This window comes from Orcinus orca, chromosome 12 (assembly GCF_937001465.1).
Source record: "Orcinus orca chromosome 12, mOrcOrc1.1, whole genome shotgun sequence".
Taxonomy (NCBI): domain Eukaryota; kingdom Metazoa; phylum Chordata; class Mammalia; order Artiodactyla; family Delphinidae; genus Orcinus; species Orcinus orca.
In genome coordinates this window covers 56,544,050-56,556,797 of record NC_064570.1, presented here as the reverse complement: position 1 = coordinate 56,556,797, position 12,748 = coordinate 56,544,050, and the positions used below count along the sequence as shown (strand labels likewise).

Here is a 12,748-nt window from a genome sequence, read left to right as displayed (position 1 = left end):
AGGGCTTGAACCCGTGTCCCCTGCACTGTCAGGCGGATTCTTAACCACTGCGCTACCAGGGAAGTCCCAGTGATCCACTTTTGTTGAGTTTAATGGTTTTTTTTAAAATTTCTTGAAGTCCCTCTCATAGATACTATGTTGATTTTTTTACCTTCATCTTCAAACAAGGAGAGTTCTACTCAACAGACAATGGTAAGACTTGCTATTCACTCTGTATCTAGTTAAGGGCTAGTCAAATTTTCTTCTCAGTTTATGCCTAGATATCAGGTTGATATATACAACTTCTAGTAAAACATTCAAAAGAAGATGTGTAGCGAACATGCTGTTGCCCTGCTCAGAGCTTCTTTCTTGGGTGGGTATATCCATCCCAGCTACTGTGTGTTTTGGATGCTAAGCACTCACAACTGCAGCCTTTGGAGAACAGCCCTCACTTAAGTGGAGTTGCCATACCTGGGAGGTTACACCTACTCACACACACCCCCCAACCAGGTGTGGCCAGTGGTCACTTTGTACTCAAATATTCTTGCTCAGGTCTTCCAGCTGACACCATGTGGAGCAGAGATGAGCCTTCCCCACAGAGCTCTGCCTAAATTGCAGATTGATTGTCACTTTAAACCACTAAGTGTTGGAGTGGTTTCTTATGCATCTATAGATAACTGGAATAGGATCTTAAATGGGGGAAGGGATAGGAAGTAAATGATGACTTTCACTTAGAGCTCTGTAAAAACAGGAGAAGCCAATCATGACTTTTTTAAGTTAGAAGTTTATATTTTATTAACTTGGTAACGTTCATTTACTATCCAGCATTCTTTGGGCTTTAGGTCATGGAAATCTATTCAAACTATATTAGGAGAATATGGGAATTACTGGTTCTTGTAATTAATAGTTTTGTTGAATGACCAAACTATCCATTAGACATGAAGGAAATAGCCTCAAGAACAATGAGAACTAGGGAACTGAATGGTGTTGGGACTCCCTCTTATTTCTTCTTTTCTCTCTGCTTCAACTTTCCTCTCACCCACTCTTTCTAGTTTCATACACATGGCTTGGAGCATAACTTCTTGACCCTCATAGACTGTGGTCTCTGACTCCCACCACATAAGAGAGACTGGTTCTCTTTGTTCTAGTTTGAAAAATCCTGCAAAAAGACTTTGAGTGGCTGACTTTGGTCATATGCTCTTTCCTGGAATGATCATTTATGGCAGGTGGTAGAGGGCTAGGCCATCATGTCTATATGTATGTGTCAATCAATCAATCACCTATTAATCAATTATCCATGCCTACACTCTCTAGATGGGGGAATCTCATGCCTCTAACCATCATTTGCATGTTGTTGGTTCCCGAACTTTCCTAGACCTGACCCGATCCCAACTCCAAAATCTTATATCCAAATGTCTATTTACCATTTTCACTTGCGTGTCTAATAGTGACTTAGTCATGACAGGCGAGGTAGCAGTCAACCCCCAAATTTCAGTGGATTAACATAACAAATGTTTATTTCCTCATACAAAGTCTGCTGTGTGTCTGGGCAATTCTCCAGGGCAAATGTTCTTCATGTGACAACTCAATAATCCAGAATGATGGAGCCTCCACCATCCTGCAGCTGCACCACTTGAAACATGCAGCCTCCTTGAGCAGTGAGACAGGAGAATAGAATGCTTCACTTGGGGTGTGATACTATCATTTCAGTTTACAGCTGTTGACCCAGACCAAATAGGCTGCCAGATATTTCTCCAGCAAAAATGGGTTTATTCGGGATTAGCAGAGAATTGCAAATTCGAGGTCTGCAACCACAGAGAGCCATGCGCAAGTTCCCAGATACACAGCAAGGGAAGGAGGATGCTTTTATATAGAGGAAAAGGAAGTTGGGAGGGCTACAGTAAACAGAGTTTGACCTTTCATTGGCTAAATCCTTGCTAGAAAAGGAGAGAGGTCTTTCTTCTTCCTGTTGGGCTCTGCTATCATCACAGGGCATGAGAGTCCCAACTCTAATTGAGGTTTCTGTTTATTAATTTTTTACACAACCTATTAGAACTGATAATATAGCCCCAGGTAGGTGTAAGGTGGTGGGGAAGTAAAATGCTGCAGTGTGTCCAGGAGAGGAGAATAAGACATGAGTAAGAACTATAAGTCTCTTTCACAAAGAGGCACCTCCTTAGTGGTTTCTATTCCTACCACCTGCCCCCCCTTCATCTTTGTTGTATTGGTTATCACAATAAATGACATTTATTCAGTTTCTCAAGCTAAAAATTTTGGGATCATCCTCAGCTTCCTCAAAGCCCACGTCAAATCCATCTGTATAAATGTTCAGTCCTGTCAGTTGGCTCTACGTTAAAGATATATTCATAAGAGACAGAGTTTGCTGAAATGTTCCATATTAAAGGAGCCTAAAGAAACATGACAACTAAAGGTAATACTGGATCCTGTACTGGAAGGGAACAGTGCTCTAACGGACATTACTAAGTCAACTTACAAGATTGGAATACAAATGGTAAATTAGATAAAATTAGATACTGTGTCAATGTTAAATTTACTGAAGTTGAATTTGTGAAATGCACATGGAGGAATTTAGAAGTAAAGGACCATGATATATGATGAATATAACTTATTCTCAAATAGTTCAGAAGAACTATTTGAATGAGGCCTGGGAGAAAGAGAGAGAGACTGAGAGAGACACAGAGAGAGAGAGAGAGAGAAATGATAAAGCACATGGGATATAATATTAGCAACAGGTGAACCTGGTAATGGGTATATCTGTAGGTTTCTGTATCTCCAAAATCTAACCACACCTTACCACACAGTACAAAAACAAGCTACCTCAAAGCCACCGTCCTCATTACCCTAATTCTACTCTTGCTCATTCCACAGTCTACTCACCACACAGCAGCCTGAGTAAGCCTTTGACTTTTCAAAGTCAAAGTCATTCAAAGTTAAAGAAGGTCATGTCACTATGCTGTTCAATGCAATGGCTTCCCACTGCATGTATAATAATATCTAAAGACCTCGATGGCCCAATGTCTTTCCCTTTAGTTACCTTTTTGGTGTTACCTTCTACATTCACCCTCTTCTTCCCTCTCTTTGCTTCAGTCATCCTGCCTCCTTGCTATTGTTGAACATTCTAAGCAAGTTCCTGCCTCAGAATCACCACTCCAAATTTATATTCATTAATACTCAGGTTGTTTTGTAGTACAGTTGATATAAAAATCTTCGATGTTATTTAAAAGAAACTTTCAGTATTTTTTATTTTGCCGTAAGATTTTTAAAATAAAGCAAATAAAAAATATAAGCAAATGAAAACTAGGTCACAGCTAGCAGCCAAAACAATATAGTGGCAATAAATCTGAAGATATAAACAATAAAAAATAACCATTTTCATATTAGAATCTTCTTTCATTTAAGCTGCCACAAATTTTAATACTATTATAAAAATTCATTTTACTTCATCTTTTTAGCACTGATATTTAAAAAGTTCTTTTGGGAAAAGACCATATTTTTAATACTTCCTCGCAATGAAAAAGGCCTATCCATGTATTCAATCTTATGTTATTGTATTTTATTGAAGTTATTTATTGGAAGAATAAACGATTCCTCAAAGGAAACAAATTATGTATTATGAATAGTAAAATAATCATATCTGAATGTTTCCACTGAATGTGTATTAATTTAATAAAATTGCCCATGTAAGCAGGCCTTTATCAGCCTGCCACTATGAACTCAGGGGAAGGAAAACTACATTTAAGGAATAAAAGGTAAGTGAATGCATAATCAGAGTTTAATTTTGTGCAGGATTTAAGTGCATTCAAATTAGAAACCAAAAATGGCATATCAAAAAGCAGAAGGGCAAAATCTTTTAGCGTTCTGTGTGAGAACACTGAGGATTAGAGAAAAATTTCAAATCACAAATGAAAATTGCAGGAGGATGGGGAGGGATAGAGTTAGGGGATGGAGGTGATTAGGAGGTCACAGATAGAGATTTCCCTGGAACACACTCTATTCTAAGCTGTGTTGAATGACACTCTGTTCTAAGCTGTGTTGAATGACACCTTCCTTTATCATGTGTAGCATGGAAAGACTTTTTTTTTTTTTAGATACATGAAGTTACAGCTCCATTTCCAAAGATACTAGATTCTTTGAATTGCTTTGTTTTAGATGTACCACAGTGGAACAACTGAGCATTTTTAGGGCGGTGGTTCTGTGAAACTATATGTTATGTAAGCTCATGAACTCATCTCAATTAATTAAAAGTTAAATATAATAAAAATAGGTGAGGGATATACATTTCATTTTAAGAAATGTGATTAATTGCCCAAACAACATTATAACACCAAAAAATAAAATATAATTTATTATTATATTATTAGTCTTTATTTATTATTTTATTTATTTATTATTTAGTCTTTATTTATTATATTATTAGTCTTTCTTTCTGCCTCTCTATAAAACCACATTTTTGTTTTTTCAGTATTCTCTTATCATTTTTGCCCACGTATAAAACTTTTATCTAGTTGTAGTTATGGATTCAGATTTTAATTTTTTAAATATAAGCATTTGTGTACTTGGTTTCTTGGCATTCTAAAATATCATTTCAGTCAGTGCATAATATTTCATCAAGAGAATGCACAATAATTAACCCTTTCATCATTTGTGAATATTTAAGAGGCATGTGTACCCTTAATTTTTTTGTAGTGTAATGATTTTTAATTTAATTTAATTTTATTTTATTGGCCGCGCCACACGGCATGTGGGATCTTAGTTCCCTGACCAGGGATCGAACCTGCACCCCCTGCAGTGGAAGCGCAGCGTCCTAACCACTGGACCACCAGGGAATTCCCAGTGTGGAGATTTTTTTAAAAACATTAATCTGTGCAGTTTGAATTAATTGCAATTTTCAGTTTGGTGAATAAAGAGTTGGTTAAAGCAAGGTTAGGGATTCTACAGAGGGCTGTTGACACAAAGGGGGAAAAATCAATTGGATATTATATTTTTTTCATAGTGAAATACAAAATATTCAATTATTTTAAAAATTCAGAATAAGAAAAATAAACATCACTTAATAATTAAGACAAATACTCCAAAGTATACTTTGGTTACTTAAAACCTTTGAACATTGAGGTGAAATGAATAAAGGGAGGCAGACAAGAGTGAAGTGGAGATGGGTGCACAGTAATCTCTACTTGTTTTCCCTGTCTCTTCTTAGCTGGAAGATTGTATCCATCACCCATAGAATTCAACCTATATAACTGCTTGGTACATTTCTGCCTTTTGGGAAGAGAGAATGGGAAGGCCCTAAGTCAAGTCAGCTGCTGTCACTTTAACTTTGCAGCCTCCTTCTTGCCCCTGATGTGTTGTCTGGTTCCCCTGTGCATGAGTCTCAGCCTTGTGTCCTAAGACAGGTATGCTAGCTCCTATGGGGCTGGGCTTCTTCCCGGTTTTTTGTTGATTCAGTTCTACCCATAAGAGTAGATTTCTATTATTAGCTTCAGGATCTTTTGGATGATGGGTAGATCTCTGGATCTTTTGTTATTGTATTCTGTACATGTACTGGAGTTCCCACCTACTGTTGAATTTTCCAGTACTATGACTGACATTAACCTTTCCTGACCATTTCGGGCTGCTCAGATCTAGCAGCTCACCTGCCTTTTCTGTGGATGGATATTTATTGAGTCTTCAGATGTGGGTCATCTCAGTCTAGTCCATCTCACTGCCCGCCAAAACCTAGGGAAAGCTCAACAAAGCTCAGTATAGAGTGGTGCTTAAAACCATGTTAATTATCTGTTTTAAACATTTAAAAACTATTCAACAGGCAAACTTTTGGAACCCCTTTTAACAATAATTTGCATAATTAACCATATTGTTAAGCAGAAAGTCAGCTGCAAAAGCTCTAGTACTGAACAGGATAGCTTAATAACTCATTTTAAATGATATGCAAAAGGTTATCATCCAAGTGTTAAGAGTCAAGGGAAGATGAGATTAAGTCACATATGAGAAAAAGACACAGGATTTAAAATCTGAAGGACTCCCTCCTTGTTCACTATGACAGTGGGCTAGATAATTAACAACCACGAGCCTCAGTTTCCTCATCAGCAAATTGGTGATAATAGCCATTTGAAGGGCTGAGGGAGGATTAAGCTAAATAATGTAATGGGCTTTTTGATAGTTTATTGCATATAAGTAATATTTTTCCTATGTACAAGCCCTGTGAAAAGGTCCTAAGCATACCTGGGGCACATTCTGAACTTGGCAGGCTGTGACCTAGGGAGCCATTCATTTATGCACTAGATATTTTTCAGCTTTTCAAAAATATACTCCCCATAGTTAAGTGGCTCACCATCTGGTGAACCTGGGTTGGGGGAAAATCCTTATAAATTGGACTAGAAGGCAAATATGAACCATCCCCCTGAATGATGTAACTTGTAAATGCTTAGTGTATTGTTTTGGATCAGATGACAAATTAGATTCAAAAAGTTGATATTATCTATATGGTTTTATTTGCTCTGGGCATTAAAGCATGCAGAGATACAAAAAGGAAGGAAAGAAGAAAGATCTAAGCTAACAGGTATTGATTGCTCTGATTGTGGAGGGAAAAAGGACTGCTGGAAGGAGGAATTTTCTGCACTTAATTTGGAAGTCTAAAAGGCCAAAGAGATACCTCTCTCTGTGTCTTTATTCACTCAGCAAACATTTCTGAATCCCTGTTCTCTGCTCTGTCTTCTGTTAGGTTCCAGGAATTCAGAAGCATAGTCTCAGCCCTCCTGTGTCTGACTGAGAGACACATATTGAAATCATCACAATACAAGGTGTCAATCAAGGTATGTACAAAGACTGTGGAAGCACAGAAAGAAAACAGTCAATTTTGTTTACCAGGGTCATGAAGGCACTTTGGGTCTTAAAAAATGATCTAGATGTCACCAGAAATCTAAGAATTTTCCAGACAGATGAGACTTAAGTAAAAACATGGGATGTGAATAAATTATGTGACATATGTAGGAACAGTGTAAGATATGGGAGGGGGAGGAGGAGAGGATTAGAGTCAGAGATATAATTTGAAGTAGTCTAAGTGAGTGGTCAGCAAACTATGGCCCGTGGGCTAGCCCACCAATTGTTTTAGTAAATAAAGCTGTATTGGAACACAGCCACACTCACTAGTTTAGGTATCATTTTCAGCTGCTTTGAAGCTATTACAACAGAATGAGTAGATGTGAATGGGAACATATAGTCTGCATGCCAAAGTATTTACTATATGGCCCGTAACAGGAAATGTTTGCTGAATCCTGGTTTAGTTAATAAATGGTAAAGACTAAACTAAGGAAATAACATGCAATAGAGAGAAAAAGGCAGATTTGTGAAGCATTTTAGAGAGAAAGATTTTTTTTCCCCAAAGAATATATTTATTTTTATTGCTCTTTTTGCTTTTTATTACTACATATCCCTATAAAAGTAATAGATATTTATTGTAAACAATTTAATGCAGTGTGTAAAAAATAGTAGAAAAATTCAAACAATAGCAAACAGTAAAAAGAAAGTGAATATCCTTAGGGGCAACAATTGCTGACAGTTTGAGTTACATTTTTTTCCAAGGCTGTTTCATGCATATATATTTATTCATATGCGTTTGTTTGCTTTTATAAGTGGGGTCATTTTATACAGACTATTCTATAATCTGCTTTTATCACTTAACAGTATACCACAGAGCCCTTTCCATGTCATGATATATACGTCTATCTCATGCCCACTAACAGTCTTATATTTTAAACATTCTTTCGTAGAAAAGTCCAATTTAATTAATTCATTCTGAAGATATTTATTGAGAAATGTAGTGTGTGTCTATGCAATTGCCTTCCTAGTGCTCCTGTCCATGGATCTTCTGAAAACTACTCCCTTTGTCTCCAGTTGTATACCATGACAGCTGTCATATTAGTAGCTGTTAATCCAGTTTCTTGGCCTCCATTCTTTGGTTCAAGTGCGTGCATTTAACACAAATCAGCTATGGCAGAAACAGCTAATTGTCACTAAAATTTGGGTTTCCATTTTCACAATGTAGTTGGAGAAACTGAAGCACAGGTCAAATAATGTCCAGATACTAGAATGTGTTTTGCAGAGAATGCCAGCTCTCCACCAAAAGCTGTTCTCCCTTTCTTACTGGGTATATAAATAGACTATATTTCCTAGACTCTTTTGGTTATATGTGGTCGAAGAAACTAAATGAAATGTGAGTGAAAGGAATGCACTCCAGTATATTAGATATGTCTTGCTGTGTAACAAATTATAGCCTAAAAGAATAAACATTTCATAAGGGAAAACATGCATAAGGCAAAACACTCTGCCATGTGAACACTGCTCCCACTGGTGGCTTATTAGCACCAAGACCTGGCCCTACCCAACAGCCTAGAGTTGCCAGTGCTGGGGTGTCTCAGGCCAGACAACTAACTGGGGGGCGAGGGTTGGGGGACATAGCCCCACCCATCAGCAGACTGGCTGCCTAAAGACTAAAGAGCCCACAGCCACCTCTGGACACGCCCCTAGACACAGCCCTGCCCACCAGAGGGCCAAGACCCAGCTCCACCCACCAGTGGGCAGGCACTGGCCCCTCACACCAGGAAGCCTCCACAAGCCTCCAGACCAGTCTCACCACCAGAGGGCAGGTACCAGACGCAGGCCAGACCCTACCCTGGGGCCAGCAGGGCCCTGGCCCTGCCCACTAGACCAATGCAACCTTCGGGACACTCCCGACCCTATAACCAACTGTGTCAGGAACCGACCCCTTCCCACTAACGCTCTGAAATGAGCTCTGGGATCCCTCGGCCCTGCAGCTATACTCCAGGAACCAGCTCTGCTGCCAGTAGTCCAGCACTAACCCCAGGATCTGTCTTCACCCACCAGTGAATAGGCAACAGCCCCAGAGTCTTCAGGACTCTGATTCTGTCCACCAGTGAGCCAGCGACCAGCCGCCTCGTGACCAGGCCCCAGTAAACAGAAGCCAGCAGCATCTGTACAAGGCGGGGCCTGGCAACCAACCAGACTGGGGGCCAACCAAGCCTACCAGACTGCCCACCTTTTGGTGAAGGTGTTTAGAAAATGGAATTCTCATACACTGTTCCCGGGCATATAAAAATGGTACAGGGGCTTCCCTGGTGGCACAGTGGTTGAGAATCTGCCTGCCAATGCAGGGGACATGGGTTCGAGCCCTGGTCTGGGAAGATCCCACATGCCGCGTAGCAACTAGGCCCGTGAGCCACAACTACTGAGCCTGCGCATCTGGAGCCTGTGCTCCGCAACAAGAGAGGCCACGATAGCGAGAGGCCTGCGCGCCGCGTTGAAGAGTGGCCCCCGCTTGCCACAACTAGAGAAAGCCCTCGCACAGAAACGAAGACCCAACATAGCCAAAAACAAATAAAATAAAAATAAATACATAAGAAGACCCCAAGATCACTATAAAAAAAACCAAAATGGTACAACCACTTTTAACGACAGCTTGCCAGTTCTGAAGAAAGTAAATATACACTTTCTGTATGATCCAATAATTTCATTTCTAGGAATTTACCAAAAGAAATTAAAACAGGTTTCCACACAAAGACATGTACAGAAGTGTTCATAGCAATATTATTCGCAATAGCTAAAACTTGGATACTGCTCAAATGCCTATCAAAAGGTGAATGAATAAATAAATTATGGAATATCTCACAGTAGAATACTCCTCAGCAATACACTTGGAATTACATTTGGTGATATCTGCTTCTGCAGCAGGGGTAAACATAGAAGACAGTAGGGTAGAAGACAATTCAAAACAAAACAAAACAAAAAATAACAACAAAACCTTTTGAAAGCAGCTTATGCCAAAGAAGGTTGTTAGCAGTCACAGGAGAATGATTACTTCAGCGGAGAGTGCAAGGGGAGGGCCATGTAACTGAGGCTGGGACATGCTGTCTAGCATATTTTCACACAAAACGATGTGTGACACTGAGATTTGCTTGCTCATTTGCAAGCATCTGATCTACTGTCATATGTCTGTTGAATATTATCTGTGTTATTGGCTTTCCTTTTATTTTAGTAATAATCTCATGTTTCTATATTGTGTCCATTGAACTTAGATGTGAGGAATTGGTGAGAAATTGAGACTTTAGTTTTTCAAGGAAGGGCTTTAAAAGACTGATGCCCTTTATAAGTAATTTGAGTCTCCCATGGTGGAAGTGAATTGGAAATAAATAATTTTCTGTCACATTCTACTATTTACCTGAACTATAGGATTTTAAGCAAATGATCAAATATCTCTGCCTTTTGAAATTGTGAGTATCTAATTAACCACTATTAGTCAGGTTTCAACTGTTCTGATCTTTAAATCTCAAAAATAAAACTCCATTCTGAATGGGGTATGCTAGGGTCAAATACCAGAAAACCTTCTTTGGATATAATATGTTCCCACTCAGGTAATATAAAGTCAAATGCAGACTTCAGCTTATGTGCTGTAGTTTCCTTACCTTGAGTTGGAGAATGCTGTTTATAAAATAAACTCCTTTATAGAGTGGTACATATGACATTTTTTGGCTCCTTCCTGTCAAACCAATCAGACACTTTTCTTGTAAATACAAAAGATAAAAACTCCAGGCAGCCTAGACTTGCCTCATATTGGCCACATTCAATGATTTTGCTATTAACTTTCTACAAAGTTAGGAAATAAAGACAAGAAATTGGCTTAATAATAGTATCCTGTAGTATTCCTTGTACTTCTTTGTCAGTACTTGTGCTTGACTTTTGACCACCTGCCTTGTTGCTGGCTTTCTAACCATCTGTGTTCCTAGACTTATTGGTTAGTATAGTCTAATATAAATCTCTTGGTCTCAGGTATATCTCTTTCTCTGAAAAAAACCGTAAGTCATGGTCATAATTCTAATTCAGAGACCTCTGTTTGTTTCAGGTTATGAGGAAAACAGAGCAGAGAAAGAAAAATTATGGGCAAACATTTCAAAAATATATACCATTAGTCACAGAGAGTATTTGGAGAGGTCGCGTGTAATTCTGTGTAAACTATCAGCACTAAAGGAGAGCAAATAAAGTAATGTCCTGCTAAGTTTAGATCCATTGACCTCTTCCTGACAGGAAATTCAAAGGCAATTCCAGGAGCTTTCAGCAGAAGGTTATCTAACTATGTATGTGGATAAAACTTATATGCTGAATTCAGATAATAGCACTTCTCATCAAGTAAATTTAAAGAAAAACGTGCTGAACATCTACCATAAGAAAGGACCTGTAGAGGTAAAAATAATATATATAAGATTTCTGTCTCATGTAGTTTGTACAGTTATAGTAACAGCTGGTATCAGAGTTCCTTTTGAATTTACTGAGGAAATGCTTAGATAAAAATCACTTGACCTGGGAAATGAGATCCTAAGGGCATGGATTATCAGGAGTCAAACAGAGGGGAAAGCTTAACTTGTATTTATGATATACAATAATTTGAGAAAATGGGGAAGAGTACAACAGAGAGGGAGAGAAAAAATTATAGGTGAGTATTTTAAAAGCAGAGATGTCTAATATTCCTTATTCTGAAATGTGAACTCCCTGCTCAAGCTCCCCAAATCTGCAGTAAAGTTTGGGAGTCCTGTTTTACAAGTTGAGAGAAGGGACTGATTTCCTCAACTGGGTCTGTATTAGTTTCTTATTCCTGCTATGACAGATTAATGTAAGTTTAGTGGCTTAAAATAACACAAATTTATTATCTTATAGTTCTGGAGGTCAGAAGTCCAAAAATGGGCCCTATAAGCCTAAAACAAAGGTATCAGTAGGGCTGGTTTCTTCTGGAGGCTCTAGGGGAAAATCTGTTTCATCTTTTCCCGGTTGTAGAGGCTTCCCATATTCTTTGGCTCGTGGCCCTTTCCTCCCGCTCCCAAGATAACAGCATCACATCTTCAAATTTCTCCCTCTGATCTTGGCTTCTGTTGTCACCTCTTCTCTGACTCTGACTCTCTTGTCCTCTTTCCATTATAAGGACCCTTGTGACCACATTGGCCCCACCTACATAATTCAGGTCTATCTCTCCATCTCAAGATTCTCTCTCTCTTTTTTTTTTTTTAATTTCTTATATGATGCTTTGATTTTTTTTTCTTTCCTTTCTTCTCCTTTTTTTTTTTTTTTTTTTTTTTGGCCGCACCATGTGGCGTGCGGGATTTTAGTTCCCCGACCAGGGATCAAACCCTTGCCTGGGAGCATGCATAGGGAGCATGGAGTCTTAAGCACTGGACCGCCAGGGAAGTCCCCATCTCAAGATTCTTAATCTCACTCACACACACACACACACACACACACACACTCACAAAGATCCTCAATCACAATTGCAAAGTCCCTTTTGCCATGCAAGCTAATATATTCACAGGTTCTGGGAATTAGTATGGGGACATTTTGGGGGGTCCATTACTCTGCCCTGTGGGGAAGAACAGAAAGTACAGGTAGAACAGTGTCATGATCTGTAAAATGCACCAATCCAGTGGAAGCAAGGGGCTTGAAAGCCAGAGGGAATCCTGAGAATGTGCCTTTCATAGTTTTTGAGCAGGGCAATAACATGACCATAATATCTGTGCTTTAGGAAGATAATTTTCTGACAGTATAAAAGAGGGACTGTAGCATCAAGATAAATAACAGAATAGTTAACAGTTCAAGAGAACAATAGGTTTGTCACAAAGCAGTACATGATTAATTACCAAAAGGATTCTACAGACAATAATTACTATTGGAATTTTTAAAACATAAATTTGGA

At 38.8% G+C, this 12,748-nt stretch overlaps 1 long non-coding RNA gene across 1 annotated transcript in view; it reads left to right on the top strand.

The window, feature by feature from the left end:
- LOC117199383 (uncharacterized) overlaps nt 1-12,748 on the top strand; it is a 45,219-nt gene that overhangs the window by 22,014 nt on the left and 10,457 nt on the right. The window contains exon 3 of the long non-coding RNA XR_004480610.2: nt 6,719-6,809. This is a non-coding gene — a long non-coding RNA (uncharacterized LOC117199383). The remainder of the gene's footprint in view (nt 1-6,718; nt 6,810-12,748) is intronic.